This window comes from Amblyomma mixtum, chromosome 6, assembly GCF_055824585.1.
Source record: "Amblyomma mixtum isolate Tamu chromosome 6, ASM5582458v1, whole genome shotgun sequence".
NCBI classification, from domain to species: Eukaryota; Metazoa; Arthropoda; class Arachnida; order Ixodida; family Ixodidae; genus Amblyomma; species Amblyomma mixtum.
The window spans coordinates 88,886,682-88,906,188 of NC_143017.1; positions in this window are offsets into that span (position 1 = coordinate 88,886,682).

Here is a 19,507-nt window from a genome sequence, read left to right on the forward strand (position 1 = left end):
TAAATACAACGCCTCCTGTGCACGCTCAAGGGAGACTGAGATACGCTGGAAAGATAAGTCCAAAACAAGCACGTCCAGCCGCCTATATCCGTGGCTGCCCCAAGTGTGGCCCACGGCGCGGCGCCGTTTTCCACGAACTGCACTGCAGCCCCACATAGCCAGACACCTCGTGGCTGACTGACTGTCCGTTCGCGAGTATACGGGCGCGTGCCCGTGCGATTGCTATCGCGCGTGTGCGCATTTTCAGTGCAGGCAGCTCATACGGCGCCGTCTCGCGTGACAAATGCGCGACGGCTGCTGTCCGTCCGTTAGTTGCTGACCATGGTCGAGGGTAAGTATAGAGCGTCGCCTCCCACAGAACGACGGCGCAGATCTGACCGCCGCAGATGTGGGTCGTGGTACAGAAGCGTCTCGTGCAGGCTACAATAGCGAAAAGCGACGCCCATCGAGGGGGGAAAAAGAGACAAACTGAAGAAGGAGGGAGGCGGCCACTGGGCAAACGTAACTGACCGGTCGGGACGCATTGTCTGAGTCCGACAAAGCGTAATGGTTACACGAGCTCTGTTCGATTCCGAGTTCCTTTCAGGATCTCACTGCAGGCCGAAGCGTCGCGAAGTTGACAGCGAGGGCTGTTACAAGTTCAAATCCTAACGGCAAATTCACGACATATGTATAGTATATACGGACGCTTCCTTTAAAAACACCCGGAACAGTCGTTGTTTTCACAGACCTCGGCCCGGACATGCACATATGCCCTGCAAACTTCAAATAAAGGAAACTCTGCTCTGCAAAATAATGGTTCCAATAAGTGCAATTTCTTTGAAATACTGAGCTCGAGGCCTCTCGCACTTTCAAGCTTGCGAGTAATACCTGCGACAGCGTGGAATAAAACGTCGCTGTACTGACAAATAATCGATGGAAACCACTCCTGACACACAGCGGTGCAGCATGAATTCGGCTACTGAGAACGAATTTGTGGCTTGGATCCCGGCTCCGGCGGTCACGTTCCGTGGGGAAGTTAACTGCAAGAGCGCCCGTGCAGAGATTTCAGTGAGCATCACAGAATCTCAGGCGAACGAATATAATCAGAAGCTTTGAGCTATTTCTACAGTGTGCCTCACATAACCCACAGTGGCACTTAGGCATGTGAAATCTACTAAAATATAACATAATTTTAGAAGAATTCTCTGTGTAGGTTTAAAAACGTGTTCTTTTTTTAATGTGAACTGCGCCTGTAGTAAAGTGCTAACACGCCTCCTTTAAAGGCGAGCGCAGATCCATGAAAGTTGTGTGAACCTTGATTATAACCGAAAAAAATATGTAGATATATGTATAGGAACAAAAACGAACCAAGAAAATGGAACGAAAATTATCTGGGTCAATGCAAAAAAAAAAAAATATATGATGAGAAAAAAAAAATAGAGGAAGACCACCATGCCCCTAAACTTCAGAGCACTGCTTCCTTTTTTTATGATTTCTTTCTAGTTCTTTCTTCACCCTGGTATTTCTATACGTTCGCAAGGTCCGGCAGTACTTAACATTCCCTTGGCGATTCATTAAGAAGTTGTTGACACCTAAGTACCCAGCGACCGCTGTAAAAGTGCGAGAGCCTGCAAGTAAAGAACACCCCGTATATACAAACGCGTATAAGCTACTCCAACGCCAGCGCGAGGCAGCGATGCACTACGGCACACCGCGCGCTGCGGGGCCTCGAGGAAAACCACCGCGGCGCACACACTCACTTAGTCCACGCTCGCGCTAATGGACACTACGTGTCTAATGGGTCGAAATTCCGGCATTCCTCTTTTCGCCAAGACTCCGTCCCCCTCACGGTCAAATGTCATCAAGCATCGGGATGGCTTTCATCGCGGGCCCAGGCAGATACATAGACAAAGCCAGCGTCCCTGAGCTTGCCTCCGCTGAGGAAAGAAGCTCGCGGCCCTCAAGCATTGTTTACGATTGAAGGTGCTCCCCCTTCCCTCCTTCACCTTTCCTTCTATGCCCCAAGCGCGTAGAATAATAGTTGTTTCAGAGCGTAGAAATTCAGGCTGTCATCTTTCTACCTTAGCTCGCAGGGGATGCAGAAGAGAAGGCGTTACGTAAGCAAAGGAAGCCGCTTTGTTTGTTTACCCGTGTTTGAAGTGTAACAGAGAACAAACGGAGCCCGTGTGCAGAGCCTCCTCTCGAGGCTTGCCGTCTTGAAGAAAGGGGCAAATATACCGAGGAACCACAGTCAACCGATTCAGCTTTATGCGAGAGATGGAAGTGAGGAAGAGATAGCCAAAGCTTCGACATTTCCGTAGACAATTCCATTTCGACAGCTTTAGACTAGGAAGCTTATAAAATGTCTGAAAATTCACACCGTTAGCTGAAACTCAAGCAGTATAAATCAGGGAAACTTGTCACATGTCTGAACAAGAGGGATCTTAGATCTTAGATCTCTTGAGGGATCTAAGAGAGATCTTATACACGAACAAGCATCAGCTCTCGAAACATAGCAACTAGAGATCTACATACCAAATGTGCTCATAGAGTAGCGTGCTCATCGCGCCCATGGTAGTCATTTTTTTTTTTTTCATGCGAAACGTCACACCTTTCTGCTTCGTATGTTTGGTTGCTTCTCATTCTGTCAACAAGCCTTACTATAGCGACAAAATACACTGTCGAATTCGTGTTGCCACTGGTAGCTACTAATAGCTGCCTGGAGCTGCAATATGACCACTTACCGACATACGGGTGACCTTGCCAACGTGAAAGTATTTTAACATCGCTCTCAGCTCGCAGCTCAAATGTCCACACTATGGTCAGCACTAACTTAAAGCCGTTTCTGCTCGCTGCTGTTGTGGTTTCCTTATGCTACGACGGGTGACAAAAACACCTCACAAAAAAGCCTGCTAACTTAATCGGTAAAAAGTAGTCATTGCGATCTGGAGGTCACCTGTTCGGTCCCATGCTGCCCCACCGTGAATTCCCTTATCATGCATGAAAAGCAATGGGCTGAGTGTCAGCGATATTATATCTTGCAGCCTGGATACATGGCAATGACAAGCTTCTTCGTAACATAAAATGCGGAAGCGATAAGCGTGAGTGGCACAGCGTTCATTATTATATATTGCTGTTATTTCTACGACCACCAATCTTCTCTTATGTCGTCACTTGTGGAACAAGTGAAGACGTATATACGAAATGGTGTGGACTATAATTGAGGAACAAGTCGAGTTTCCTCAAAGCATGCCAGAAAGGTGCCCAGTATTCTTTCTTTGAATATCGCGATACAAATTAGCTTAATGGGTGAAGAGCAGCACCTGTGTGTCTTAAAAGGAGTAGTTAGTCGCAACACGAACCCAGGAAAGCATGCAGGTTCAAGACGTCCTCGCGAGATGGCGCTCGTTTCCTGTCCAGACGCTGGAGAACACCCAGCTCAACAATGCTGTCATCTCATTCTTTTCAGTTTTCTCCCTCTCCTTTTGTGCCAGTGTTTCTCCACTACTGCATACATGGAGATTTCTTTAGCAAAACGGAGAACGCGCAAGGGAAGTGCGCTTTCCACCACCATCGACTTTTCGGGATAGCACAGACATGAATATGAGACACGGATGCTACTCCTAAATTGCCGCAATGCTGGATTTCGAAAATTGCAAAAAAGAAAAGATGATCATGCAGATAGTGAAGCAAACATTGTCAGCAAAACTAAAGTGCAATCGTTCTCAGCGCAAACAGCAGTTTTCCTCAAAAGCCAAGGCCCATTGATAGACGAGGTCCTGCACTCCGAACGACCAACTCTGTGTTCATGGCAACAGAACAAATTTTGTTCAGACACAGTAAATCTTTACAAGAGCAAATGAAGGATCCCACCGCAAACCAGCAAGTGATAGAACGAGAACTGGAGACTAAACAGGGATTAAGCATTAAAAAAGTGCGTTTGTTCATCATTAAAGCAGAAGGAGCATTGCTTCGCAGTAACACTAACGGTTCCGGTGCTTACCATTACGCCAAAAATAAGTCACTTGCGTGAAACCAAGCAAGGCTTCTAGTTTCCTGCTGCACGATGTTACTGAAGATGTGTGTTTATGCAGTATGTAATAGAAACTAACTTTCACTTATGATAAGCACATTCAAAACACTGCATATGATGCCCCGCTGCTGTCAGCCTTCAACCGGCTTGTAGAAGCCCAAAACAGCAAGAGAATACAATTGCAGAGTCCTATGTTTAAAACCATGCGTGACTTCAGGGGAATATCTTGACAAAGGAGCTACAACCCATATCTACAAGGAAAAAGCAGTAGCAACAAAGTACAGAAAAAGAGAAAGCGAGTGTGGATAGCTAGATATTCATGCATAATTTTTTTACAAAGAGAAATAATTATCTGCAACTGTATTAATGTAAATGGCACATATAGTTCAGAAAAAAAAATCTCTGCCTCTCCCGTAAACGAGAGTAGAGTAAGCATGAAATGTTTACGGGCCTAATGTCATCTCGGTGGACACCCGAACCGCACCGTACAGGAAGGGAGGAACGCCACCACCCGTTCAGTGCGATGCCTTGCCATTTGACCGCAAGGTTTTTTGAGGAAAGGAAATGGCGCAGTAATTCTCTGCCATCTCGGTGGACACCCGAACCGCACCGTTCGGCGCGATGCCTTGCCCTTTGAACGCAGCGCTTCTCCCCCGGGCCCCTGTGCGCCTGCGCGGCTTTGCTTCGATGCGCGAAGCCCCTAAGAGATCACGTATGACAACGAAGTGTAACGTGGCATTTATGTGCTTTTTGCACGCGTTATTAGAAATCGGAAATTATAATTCCGTGCATTATCAAACCCACAGCTCCACTGATATCTTGATAAACATTGAGAAGGCACTGGCAGCAGTTATTTTTTGTCTCGTTTGGAGACCAACCGGCGCTTGCATGCCGGTCGCGTAGGAGGGCTTAGAGAGTCTCGTTAAATCTCGTTAAGTCTCGTACGGTGCCCGGATGTTCTCGTTTCAGAGCCCGGATGACTGGAATTCAGTGCCCGGATGAGTGGATTTCAGTGCCCGGATGACTGGAATTCAGTGCCCGGATGACTGGATTTCAGTACCCGGATGACTGGATTTCAGTGCCCGGATGACTGGATTTCAGTGCCCGGATGACTGGATTTCAGTGCCCGGATGATGGCTCTCGGTCTCGGCGTGACGTCACCACACTGCCGACAACGGGGGCTAAAAGCATTTCATGCTTAAAAAGCTCCCTCAGAAAGTATACAACAGATCAAAGTATACAGCGAGGCCTTGAAGACTGCGTATGCAAATAAATCAGGTTAGGAATGTATAAGCGAAACATTTGATGACCGCAATTCGTTCGAAAAGGTGACAGGCACTAGATGTCGCTACTTCATTTTCGGTAATATTCCTTTTTGGCTGCAAGTGAGCCAACTTGTTCAAAAAAAAAGAAAGAGAGAAAGAAAGAAAGGAAGAAAGAAAGAAAGAAAGAAAGAAAGGAAGAAAGAAAGAAAGAAAGAAAGAAATAAAGAAAGAAAGAAAGAAAGAAAGAAAGAAAGAAAGAAAGAAAGAAAGAAAGAAAGAAAGAAAGAAAGAAAGAAAGAAAGAAAAAGAAGAGTCGTGAAGCATGAGTAACTTGAAGAATAATTCGTAAAACTTCCCTTGAGGTTCTTGTAATTTCTCGAGAGATTTAAACCCGACCTTCTTGTTGAAGGGGCGGACGGTCGCCCTAGTACCGGCAATAACAATTCCTGACTATTAGGTGCACGTGCAAGGCTTTCGTTCCTATATGTCTGGTTTCTTGTAAACTCGCCACTTCTGCTGTGTGCCGTTTCAGTTGAACACGTTACCGCTGAAAACCGTTTGAGACGGACGGTTCGTGAATGAATGTTCATACGTGGTAAATTTCTTCATGTATACTGAGCCATGTTCTCTCACCCCCCCCCCCTTTTTTTCTTATTTTTTTTCTTTCATTTTTGTCCAGCACATTCACCCCCGGGTTCACGCTTGGTAAGCGTCCAGTCTCCCTTCATACAACGCTGGACAACTGCGGGCGGTATGTTTAAAGAAAAACTATGACGAGTATAGAAACCGCAACGGGAGTCCCGAACAATGAAGGTGGCGAAAGATTGAAACTGGAAGTACTGGAATAAAGGGATTCTTTGAAAGGAAGCCGGGAGCGGTGAGTCCCTTTACAAAGTTGAATGTACGCGGTCATGTGAAAGGTGTATGTGGGGAAGTGCGCTGCTCTAATAAAGAACTTGTATCATCCTTTATACATGCCAAGCCATTCCTATTCGATGCAAGAGCCTGCGGTGGTTCTCTTCATTATGTCGCTTTACGCGAAATCGGACAGTAAGCGTATGCTTCCAACATGCGCCTTACGTATACTCGCCGTAAACGTGTTGAATGGACCTCATTATGAAGTCGCCACTGGCTCCGTGCTGGAGAGGACGAGTAGGAAACGAAACACGTGAGGTTTCAAACTGGAACTCAACGTTTCTATCAGATGCTAAAGGAGCACAAGCGAAACGTGTTTAAAGAGGCAGTTACAAGACAGGGACCGTTTCGACGGTTTGTACACGCGTCAAGATACATGCCTTATGTCAGACCACTCAAAAACTCAGGGTACATATTTACAATCGAGCTTAGCGGAGTACGGAATTTCTGGCGCTGTCATTAAAGAATACGGCAGATAAAAATTACTTCTGTTTCATCAGTGTTACCAAGCAACTAAGGAACCGAGAAATTATTCAGTAAGCAGTACAACTAATTTAGTTTAATTCCTCCATTGAAACTTCCTGTCTTCCTCCATTTACCTGCTGGATGAAGGTATGTTCAATGCCATCACATTCCTCCGTTCTATCAGTGCCTGTTATCGTGCTGCACTCCATGATTCTGATTTTGTTCCATCCTTCTCCTTCGAATTAAAGCAATCGAAACAAGTTCCCCGGCGTCCCTACAATTTTAACAGGAGATCAACTACCCAGGAATCAATTGGAACAATAATTCTATGTTCAGCTCTTGCTCGATCAATCAAATAGGAATGCCTCAATTTTCTTCAGACTGAACTTGTTTTCATTTCAGCAGGTCTTAAAAGAATCCACATGTGGGACTGCCATTTTTTATATTGTATGCACCACCCATCCCGACACTACCAATGTTCTCGAAGATATGAGTGACAGACCTACAAGTTAACTAAGTTTAGTTAGAAAGATTAGAGTCAGTTTCCACAATAAAATAACCGAGCCAAAAATATTTACGACTATTCTAAACGAAATATGTCCGCAATCCATATGTTCCTTAAAGACTATTTGTCACCTCTACAGCATGTCTTTAAAGCTCGTTCTGTTGAGGAAAATTGGCCAATATTTAAGGACGCAGTTCTGCGCGCAAGGGCTATCATCATCCGGAAACACCTTATTTGCTCCAGTTTGAACCCTTGGTTACCCGTCACTTGAAATGTTTAATAGTAAGGAAAAAAAAAAACGTCCTTACCACACCGCTAAAAACTAATCCTAAACACTTCTGGGTAATAGTCAGCCCTGCAAGTCTAGCCTAATCCACAGGACGCAGACCGCCTGCTGTCCCTACAGAAAACTGCAAACGAACCCAAATGACATTTGGCAGCGTATTTGCTACTGAAAGGAACATACCCCCGTCATATATCTCGCTCCTCCTGAGCGTACTAGTATGCCGAACCTCTACAGAGGGAGTTTTAAAAGCCATTCAGCGTCTCCCTAACAAATCGAGTCCTGGTCCTGACGGTATACATTCACTAAATTACAAAAATTACTGCTCCACATTCATCCTTTTTTTTTGTAAGCTATTTCAGAAACGTATAGAGTGAGTACCCTACCATATCATTAGAAATACGGGCACGTTTTCCCCCATCCACAAATTCGCGGCGATAGCGATTGCAGTTGTGACTGCAGACCAATATCATTAACGTCAATACCACGCAAAATTCTTGAACACATTCTGTGCACTAATATTATGCAACACTTAAAAAATAACAATCTCCTTCTTATTAACCACCATGGCTTTCAGAGAGGGAAATCATGTGAAGGCCATCTTTCCGAACTGATCACTAACATTCGCTCAGTTATTCACTTATTAGGTCAAATTAATGCATTTTGCAACGATTTTTCGAAAGCACTCGACCAGTTTCCTCATCACCGCCTACATGTGAAACTTCAAATTTTTAATCCATGAAAGTATTGTGAGTTGGATCCAGAATGTTTCTATTAGGCGGATTACAGCTTGTCATATTAGACAATGCTTCATCCGCTACATCAGCTAAATCTGGAGTTCCTCAGGGATTTGTCTTAGGTTAATTCTATTAAACTCCCCCATCACATCTCGATAAAACTTCGTCTTTATGCACAAGAATGTATCATTTATAGTCGGATTAATGAACCTCATGATTATCTTATTCTGCAGGAGCATTTGAATGCGTTATCATCGTGGTATGACGTGTGGTTCATGCAGATTACGTTAACAAAACCAAGGCAATGACATTTACTACAGGACGCTCCAGGTTATCTTTTTTCTTCAACATTGCTCCCACTGAGCGGACAAACCAGTTTACGTACCTCTGTGTCATCATCTCAACTAACCATATATGGAACCAGCACATAGAAGGCATCCCCAGCAAGGCGAGTAAAACATTGGAGTAATTCGAAAAATCTACATGGATGCGTCTGATACAAAGCTGCTGATGTACAGAACTCTACTCAGGCCGCAGTTGGCGTACGCCTGCATTATTTTGAATCCACATCAGGCTTATTTAACACAGTCTCTGGAAGCATTAGGGAATCGTGCGATTCGCTCAAAAACTCTTTGGACCTCCAAATACTTCAACATCTCAGATGCGTTGCTTTACTTCAGTACTTCTTCAAACTACCACAGAACTCCTACTTTCTGGCTCGAACCGGTTCACCTAGCTTCCCATATCACTCAACGCACTGATCACCCATTCAAAGTATTATCTGCTGCATTGCATGGACTAACGCGTGTTCCAATTCTCGCCTCTGATTTTAGCTATTCAGCTCTGAAACGAGCTGCAAAGTACGCTGCGTCTATTGAGTGTGAGTGTATCAACGCACCCCCCCCCCCAACCCCCTTATGTAATACCCTTGAATTGGTGTGTAAGGGTATTGTAAATAAATAAATAAACTACTGAATTTACGGGCAGCGTTTCCCCAGCACTTGATATATATACTTCGTGAGGGCATCAGCTAGAAGCTAATAAAAATAAACGATTCCGTGAGGGAAATTAATGAGCATCTAGAAAACAATGCAAACGGCGAAAAAGCTGGAGACGACACTTAAGCTTCACTGTAATTGCACGACGCGATCGCGCTCCAATGGTTAATGCTTATGTGCAGGGTTGGTCATTCTCTACTTTTCATTCATGTGGCGCAGTGCCCAAGTGTGGTCAGGCGATGCGCAGATTAAGCGTGGTTAAGCGATGCGCAGTGGTTAAGTGATGCGCCACTGCCCTGCGATGACAGCTGCTGCCACCCGTGGGGCTTGTGAACCCAGGTTTCTCTTTCCGAGCAACCTCTAGCGACCTGTCATTATATGAGTGCCACCGGCCATGATGGGCAGGTGCTCAGAACCTGTTAGGCAAATTGAGATGACATCACTAGGTCACGTGACCTATGTACCACACCTGCCATCTAGCTGCCCCTAGCCGCCGATGACGCCGGATTTTCCGTTGAGTTAAACCCTTAGCGCTATCAGGTTTTTTTTTTTTTTTCTGGGGAGAAGGGTGCTGACCGAAATATTAAGGGAGGTGTCTGTAGGGGTCATAATGCATCACAAGATTTAAATGACATTTTTCGAGCCTCCTCTTTGTTGTCACAACCACACCAGGAGACAAAGTAGCCCACGAGAGAACAGCAAAAGGAAATGAGCATGAGAATATCCTCTTCATTAAAGGGGCTGCGATACACTGCTTGGGGGGATACCGGCTATACTTCAGGTGGATTCTTTATGTCACACAGATGCTGACCTAAAAAGAATGACAGGAATCGATGCACAGGAACGGGAGTTATTCAATGAAGAAATTTCAACATACAAGCAAACAAAACGCTGCCCTCAACTCGATTTTGGCGGGGCTTCCCACTCCTATTTCGCTCTCCCAATGACGGCACCTGGCGCAACCAATCAAAACAGCCTACCAGAGCACGTCGCGGAAGTTTGCACTCCATGGTTGCCTGCTCTCTGTAACTCGTTCTTGCTGAGACTGGCAGCGTCGTTTCCATGCCGGAGCCCCCGGTGGTGTATTTTTATTTCACTTGCTATGCAGGGCTTTTATCTAAGACGAACAAGTTGTTTTTGTCGATCTAATATAAAACACCGACAGGTGACAAAATGTGCCTCTATTTATTCACACAATTTGCAGTATATTTACTGTTTGTCCAATCATCAGCTCGCGCCAGGTGATGTCATATCCGCTGCTAAAACCCGCCACTGTGTGGGGACACCATCAGAGCTATGAATTTGTTTTTGGGAGGACATTAAAATATTAAAAAACGGAATATACGAGGTATTACCGATGCTAACAGCACCATTGTAATTCACTGTATGCGATCAACAGGCAAAACAGTCAACTAAGATTGTGTTTCTGGGCCCCTTTAACGGTCGCTTTTCCACGACAGATTTTCCAGTCGGCGGACAGTAGAAGGGTATTTATTAATAATGGGAAAGTAGTATTAGCTACACACGCGGCACATTGGATGAGGCAGAATTTTCGCGCTTACCTAGACAGGGTTTCTCAAGACTGACAGAGCCAGAAACACTTTAAATCCAGGGTCACACTACAACCCTATGGTGCATATTACATCGAATGGTATATGGCATGTTCGGTTTAACGTCCGAAGGCTGCACGTAGGGTACGCAAGACATCGTAGGCGTATTTGCATTTCGCCTCCACCGAAACGCCGAACATCACCCAAGAAACATAGTAGCCTGAAAAGGGAAGCTGTGGGGTAGCAAATAAAGATGTGATTCCACAGCTCATCACGCCAGCGCTTGTATTAGAGGCAACCTCTTCAAGCGCACATATGACACCCAAGTACAGATTATAACAAAAGGCCAGGTACGGTGGCAGAGAAAAAAGAACTCCTATCACAGCAGCATCTTGGTATCATGTGTCTGAAGACATTATGCAATTTCTAGATCAAGGATAGAATACAAGGAGCTTACTGTTTACCATTAAGTGAATCAAGATTGTCAGTATTCCGCTTAGCACTAAGAACAGCATATAAGAAACGCTGGACAACTCGAAAGCCATGTCCACCACAAAGTGAAGCGTTTCACACATGCCCGACCGTCGCACGCTCAAAGCCCATCTAGGCGGCCCTATGGAAGGAGTCGAATCACGCGTTCCCCTTCGAGAAAGCACCTGGACAGATCTCCCCGGCACAGCGTGGCGAAAGATAACGCGCACACCCACCTGGACTTGGCAATCACTCGACTCGCACTTGTGTCACGTTCACAACCGCTGGTCGGTCCGCGGGAACCGTGGGTGTGACCCACGGGGGTTCGCGGCATCTGTGCCGCCTTGGCACACATATCGCCAGAAGCCGAGTCCAGATGAAGACGACAAGACGGCTGTCGCGAGCGAAGGCAACCGGCAACAGAGTCGACCGAGCGGGCGATAAGGCAGAACGCATCGCTTTCGTCACGCGTCCACGCCACGTTTCTAGCAGCCGCCCACGCGGCTCAATGCGCGCGAGGACCGGAGAGCGCCGAGCAGAACCCCAACCTCCCGCAGATGCCAGGTTGGGGCGCGTAGGCGGTCGCGGTCACCGAATGCGCCGGAGCTCACCCGGTCTCCTCCTTTTTCATTTTTCTTTCTTTTTCTACCTTTTCTACAGAAAGTAGCTCCGGAGCACAAACATTGTTGCCTTTCTTGCCATGCACACCCCCTTTATACAGGGCGACGCTCGCACACATGCCATAGCCGCGTCCAACGTTGGTTCGCGTTTTGTAGTTTTCATATTTCGGGCGCATTCGCCTAAGAACGGAAGTTTTCGACGACACCCCAGTATAAACCATACGCATACGTATACCAACTCGTATTCATATATCCCGCACGCATACTCCTTCCCCCCGCGCCTGGTGTAAGCCGGCTGGAGAAATATGCCTCGTCTGTATAATATGGCAGGGATTGTGGACTCCTTTCTTGTGGGGGTGGGAGGACGGACAGGATTGTGAGCAGCGGCACTGGGACATTTTTCACTCCTTCTGCACCCCCCCCCCCCCCCCCCCCGCCCCACCGCTGCCGCACATGCCTCCCGCACACCAACTGGCGCGGTTTTGGAGGCACCTCCGCACCGTGAAGAGATTTATATTCCCGCAGCCCAGGTGAAGGAGGTGACAATGGTCACCGAAGGACGGAAACCGCGCCCGTTTCGCACGATGGTGTCTTTGACCCTGCAGGTTAGTACGCGTGATGCATCTGGCGGTTGCTTCGGGCTGAACTGTTGCCATAAGAGCGGAAGGAACCAGTCTTCATATGCAAACTCGAAGAGCTGCGAAAATAGACGCTTTCGAGCAAGCTCTTGCTTTGTTTTGTCACCCACCTAGGCTGCCCTGATTAACCCGTCACGCTCCGCCACTAAACCAAAGCTTTTTAGATCCGCTCCTATAGCATACATGCTGAGTCTCCCGAGGTGCCGATCCTGATAACCTCTTTTCCTAAAAAAAGGTATGCGCTGTCCACTTCGATCAGCATTTCTTTAATGAATAACAGTATACCAACTTTTACAGTATTATGTGAGTTGTGTTAATCTGCTTTACTGCGTTGCAGTATTGCTAACGGACAAGTACTAAACTGTTATTCAGCTAATGAACCTAGGCAGCAGTTGTATAAATATGCCCAAGCAAACCGCGGAATACCGAAGGCAAGAAGCGCTTGGCAGCATTGACATTTCGGAACTATTTCTGATAACTTAGGCAACGTAAGCAATTTGTTGACGAAATGACGGCAGCAGAGACAAGAACCTTATTGGCAGTGCCCGGAGCCATTTACATGAATACCATCAACACTTCCTAAATCAGTCCATAAACGACCACAGACGCAAGGTTCTTACTGAAAAAAGAAAAGACATTTCGTTATAAAATGTCGCCCTCTGGGAAGGTCGCAGTTAATGCGCCATAATTACCATCGATTTCCGCCTGTTTAGAGCTACCGCCCATGTACAGCGTAGATGACATTGGACCATGTTGCCAAAACCGGTCGAGCCCTGATTCTCGAACGCGTTGCATAATTTAGGCCCTCTATATCCTGCTCAGCAAAAGAGCAATCCTTTACCACTGGGAAGCCACAGAGGGAGTAAATCTTCGTTTAGCGCGGCTTACAGAGCTGATTACAAGGGGTCATAAGCGGACCACTATCGCCTCCCGGACCATCTGTACGCCGCGATAGGGGCCCTCATACTTCTGTAATACGAAGGTCCTGCCTCTGGTAATAGCAGCACCCAGTGCCTTTATCGCCTCCCGCGAGGGCGCAAGCAGCAGGCCACGCGTCACCCATAATTCGCCACAGTGCGCAAACACCAAACGACGCACGTCGCATCAGCAGCAGCAGGGAACGCGTTGTTTGCTTGTTTACCAATCACAACCCCCCCCCCCCCCCTCCCTCCTAACCCCGAGTCGCCTCGAAGTCGCGCCTTCACGGGCGGATGCAGGCGACGCGTGCCGCAGCTAGCAGCCGCTCATTTCCTGGCTGGTGGACCCCCGAACTTTGAGCCAAGCTGCTGCCCACTGCCCCAGTGGATACCAGCGGTGTCTCCCTGCGATGCCTCCCCCAAGCCTGCCTCGGGCGACTCGATCACAAAGGTACAATTTATTGCCCCGGGGAAACAAACAACGGGCTTCGAGCTGGACTCGAACCAGACGGAGGGGAGACGTGTGAGGGGAAGTTTGGCGGCCCCGGAGGTTGGGGCAGGAGGTCGCAATGAGCAGCAAGCGCGGGCAAGGAGCCACAACGTCGGCGGGACGCAGGAGGCAATAGCAGCAGCACAAAGACTCATCCGCGCGCGCTCTGCCAATGCCCCTGCGACTGGTCAGTCAGTGAGCAGAAGCGGCGCTACTGTGGAGCCTTTATCGTGCGCGCTCCGCGATGCGAGGCGCGACCGAAATCCCTCTGGTCAGACGCGAGGTGACTCAGCGAGGTGCCTCATTAATCACCCCGGCGGCGAGCTGAGCCGCTCGCAAGAGGCGGACGAAACAAGGCGCCCGCCGTCCGTCCGGCCGGGGTCTCTGCCTTTAAACACAAATAAACGTCCAGGGGACGCGCCAATGAGGGACGTCTCGACCGAACCCCACCCCCCCCCCTCCCCCCCTCCTCCCTATCGCACCCTTGGTCCCTCTTCGGCGCGTGGCAGGCCGTCCCTGCGGCAAGCCACTTGATGACTCCTCTGACCAGATCAGTGTGGGTGCTCAGGGCGTCCATGCATGCAGTAATGCTGGCGCGAAGCCGCCATCGAGCTCTGGAAGTTGGCGCCCATGGATCAATGAACATTCACGCTTTTTAAACTGCAGAGAATGGAGGAAACTGGGCGGCACGTTGAACACAGGTCGGTATAGATCCAGCTGAAACATTTATGGAATCCGCAGATCTACCTCGGAGCAACAAGTGGAAAAAACATGGCTGCTGCCGTTCATTCAAGTCAACTAACGTTTAATTTTGGGAGATAAGAACAAAGTGTAACATGAGTATAAGGAGATTCAAACGTCTCCTTGGAAATTGATATTTGTTTCCCCTTGTTCTTTATTTGTTACAAAGAAGCCGTTTATATTCGCGAGATAATTTGTTTTGAAAGCTGAAGGCTTGCAGGCGCTTAAACTCCGACAAAAATTTAAACTATGCTAAGAGGGATGCGCCACTGCCCTTCTATGGCAGGGGCCGGCTTCGGTGGACTTGGGTTGCTTGGGTTGAACTGCGATCCAGATTGCTCATCCCGAGCAGCTTCTCGCTATTAATTGAGCTGCTACCTTACACGATAGGCAGGTTGCCATATATATGTGTATATACCCACCGAATAGTGGACAGGTTGCCCACCTATAGTGGTGGGCAGGTGCTCAGCCTGCCACAAAACCGGCTTCAGACAGACACACAGGCAAACAAACACACAACAGCGAAACGCGGGGAATGGCCAACACTAAAGCAACGAGGACCGGTCGTGAAAAAATGATAACGTTCAGTTTTGTTCCCAGTTCATATAATTAGTGCGCTGCCAAATGCTGAGAACACTGGTGACGCAGCCAATTGCGTTGGTACGCCGAGTTTCCCGCAAAGACAAAATGCCTACATACTGCAAGCCCCATAACAATGGGGCCTGAGGTTTACCGCCGGGAACTTTATTCACAGCTAAACAAGTAAGCAAAAATTAAGCTCTTTAATGACCCAATATTGCGCTGATTTACACTATACGAGGAACCATCTTTGGTATTTAAAAGAAACTGCGGCAAGCATTTGGAGATGATGAAAAGCTGTTTTCACTGCTATTACGGATGAAATTACAAAGACGTCCACTTGCGACTCGTACACAGATAGTTGCACCCCAAATTAACCTTTTGAAGCAAACTGAAGTTCACGCACGGCCACAACCGTTACTTGTTTTCTTTTTCCCTGTAGCAGTGAAACCGCCAACAAACGCAAATTTATATTCAGTGAATTGGCCTAGGATGGATATTCTGTTATCGTGCACGTCATCCCTGAGATGCTGAACCCGCTGTGACTGGAGAGTAACGAAGCAGGGAAGTAAACTATCTGACAGCTCTCCCTGCATGAGCTTCAGAGACGACGCTCGTTCACAAGGAAAGCATCCTCATCGACAACAATTCCTCACAGACTTGGGCACCGCATTCGGCGTATACATCACAGAGAGCAAACTGTCTTTCAGTATTCCGTCTATCCGATCCACAGCGCACTAATCAAGACCTCGGCAGAGAAACTGGCGGAAGGTAAGTACGCATGTTTAACGATGCTTTTATGAACGTGAACTACAAAAAGTTGACGCTGGACTGAAACAAGTCGAAGAACAAAATAATATCCAGCTTTCCTGACACGTCGATTGTAGCGCCGCAAAGGTGATCGTAGATTTCAGGACCTTTGTTTATAGGAAACGCCTATTCCCGCCTATACTGCATCCGACGATTGTGTACCAAAAGAAGCGCCTGTAGCTCCAAATACCGTTCGTAGAGGCCGCCAGCTTACGAGGTAGCTCTTAATGGCCCGGAGAGAAGGAAGCCCAGAGACAAGGGCGAAACAGGCCCGGCGCCAGAGGCATCCAGGTATAACGCCGGGGGGCCTCAGAATAGGTAGCTATCACCCTCGCTTCGCCAACGGGGCGAGGAGGCACTCCCGGCGAAAATCTGGCCGCCGATCGTTTTTTTTCTTCTTCTTCTTCTTTCCCTCTCTTTTCTTTTTATCCTTTACATCACGACTTGATCCGGGCCGTTCCGTTCCCATGGGCGCCGCGGAAACAGAGGCTCCCATTGGTCAGCGGCGGTCGTCCAATAATTTTGCCCCCGTTGTCGCAAACTCGGGCCGCGCTGCTTATGACGCGAGCGTGTCGGCGAGTCTTCCCCCTGCCGTGCAAAATGAAAGTGGCAACAGCGGAGGGGAGGGGACACCGCGGACGACCCAACCTCGCGACACTCCGAGTACGTGACTGCGCCGACCGACGGTAATTAGAGCGGCGAAGAGCAGATTTGTTTCTGAGCGGTTAAAATCGTCCGCAGGTACGTACGGCACCAGCAACGTAAGAAACTGAACTATACGATACATGAAGACACAATTCGAGTAGTAGATGCGCTCACGTTAGAAGCGTCCTGATATTTTGAAGGCGTTTTACATCCAGAAGCCGATATTTAAAACGCCTAAACGTTTTCACGTTGTTTCTTCGATAAAAAAAAAAGAAAAACTATCCGACGTCCAGGTTTTATTCTTGGCTTTCTAAAAGCTCCACAGAACGGTCTACGATAACAGGGCGCCAATGCGATAGTCAATATACATTATAGGCTATTTATTGAGAGCAAACAAAGCCATGCGGAATGCACTTGACCTCGTTTATACTATACAGATATAAGGTACCGGGTAAGGGGCTATGTGGGAGATAAGAAGAAGTCACGTGAGATCACACATTCGCGGTCCAAGCAAATCGCCTATTAGCCTAAACGACGCCGCAGTATAAGATGCGGGCTCATAAGAAGCCTCCCAGTAGCTCGAGGCATCCTGTAATACAAACAACACACCCATGCGTACGTAGCAATGGAGAAGGTGCAGGGGGGAACTACACTCGTAGATAACGAAGTGGCGTCTCTTTTCCCACCCACCTGTCGACGAGTCCCGACGGGGAGTCGAATTTTACTGCACCCCATAAATTGCGGTCTGAGGAGCGACCCCGGCCCAGGACGGAGTATAGGAAGGCGGGCGGCGCAGCCGAAATTTATTTGCCCACCAAAGCACACTAGACGACGACCGATTTGTAGCAGTTTTACGAGTCGCGCTGCAGCGCGTAAGAGCTGTGACCCCCCGCGCTTCTTCCGCTTAACTTTTTACACGACCTCCTTCCTTCTCTAGAAGGCGCGCTCTGCAACACGCGCCAATAGCCCGACCGAGGCGGGACACACACAAAGCTTATCGCCACCGCCGACACAGCCAGCCTCTTTCTTTCTGGACTGTTTGCTTCGGAAGCACTTCGCCACCTCGGCGGACTCCCGCCCTCATCTCGAACTTCTCGCGCCGTCTCACATCTCTGGTGCGAGTCTCGCGCGCTCTCCCCCACCCAGGAGTCCTCACACGCTCCCTCCCTATCCCCCTTTCCCGCGTTCAAGTGGCTGCGAGGTAAAGTGAGCTTAACAGACCTTCGCCGCGGCCATATATTACGGAACCGCGCGGACCCCCGCCGCCGTTGCAATGCACAGGCGCGCAAGGGCAAAGAAGGCTGGGAGGCGTGCCGCTTGGGCAAGAAATCAGCCCGTTTTGTCGCTCGCTGCGGCTTCGCCAGAAGAAACGAACGACACGCACACAGACGCACACACAGAGGTGGGACGTAAGATGGGGGTGGGTGTTGGAAAAAGGCAATTGGCCTTGCCTTTGTGGGCTCAGAAAGAAAGAAAGAAGCCCTGTGTGAGCGGGCGTGCACTTGTCACCCTCGCCGTCCCCTTTATCTTCAGGCACATAAACTCGGTTGACACACTTGTTACAGCCGCTGCTGGCGGTCTCTCTCTGTGTCGAGCACCGTATGTGTTAACGCGACCATAAATGTCACGCCACGCACACACTGCGGAAGCGCCCGGGTCGGGCCGTCCCGTCGACGACTGGGTGTCGGCGCGTGCCTTGGCGCTCCCCTCCAGTTAAACGAGAAAGTTTACGGGCCTTGAACACCCGTGTCCGGCTCCTCGACTGGCGCAGCTTGATAGAAGGAAAAAAGAGCGCCGGGTTAGTTAAGAATAGCTCTCATTTTAGCGCTGACATTTTTTTCTGGTAGTCATGTGGAAAGCAGCCTCTGTTTTCAACGATCGTCGTGGATACCACACTGAGGCCCGTTTCAGTTAACAGACAAACGAATAAATGGCCAAAGTTTGGCTCATTTCCTTGTCAACCAGTCATAACTTCCCTGGAGTCACGGCTTTTCTGGGAAGCCTGTCCCGTTGTTGTGACGTGCCCTAGCACTCTTCCAAGACGCAGCACTAGTTAAAGAAAGCCTTTCTACTCTCTTAATAGCCAGAGCGCGTCTGGCGTGACGCTTGAGTGGTTGTGATCACGCTAAGCTGCATTAGGCCAGCAGGACTGTGCCATAACTTTCCTTTAATGACACTGGCGATGTTCACCCGGCTATTTACTTGTGTGTATGCTCCGTAGTCCTTCCGGATTTGGAAGTTTTCTTCGCATGCACATCATTTTAAGTTTTCTGGCGGCGTGCGTCAGAAATCTGGCTCTTCTTTTTTTAACTCTTCGCCGCCACAAGCAGCTTCTTCTTTCTGTTGCCTTAATTCAAAAGCTACATGGCCCCCAGTGAATCGCGTTGAAGCGAGCAACCTCGGCTCCGCATTCAGCGCTGTCCCGCTTCGAGAGAGAGGGCCGTTGTGCGGGCAGCCGCGTGACGTTGCGCCTGGCTCCGTCGCCGGCTCAGGGAAGGCACGCACGCGGATAGACGATCCGGGGGCTCGCACACACAGGTGGGACGCTACCCAAGCCGGGCCAGGAAAACAAGAGCGGCGCATGCAAGGGGCCCACCTGCTGGCCAATGAGCGGCCGCACGGGGACCTTCGTGGAGGCTGCAGCTTTCCTGTTCCAGCGCTCTTGATGTCCGCTGGCGCGGGGAGAGCGTGGGGGAAGGAAAGGTAGGCACGGCGGCGCATCGAAATGAACGCCGCGCGAGGCGGACCACCGCAAGGGGGTCGGCATCGCCCTCACCGGCCGTCCCTTCCCCCTCCCCCACGGCCGTCCCCCGCACCTCGACGATATTATACGCGCGCTGCTGCCGCCACGGCTACGGCGGCG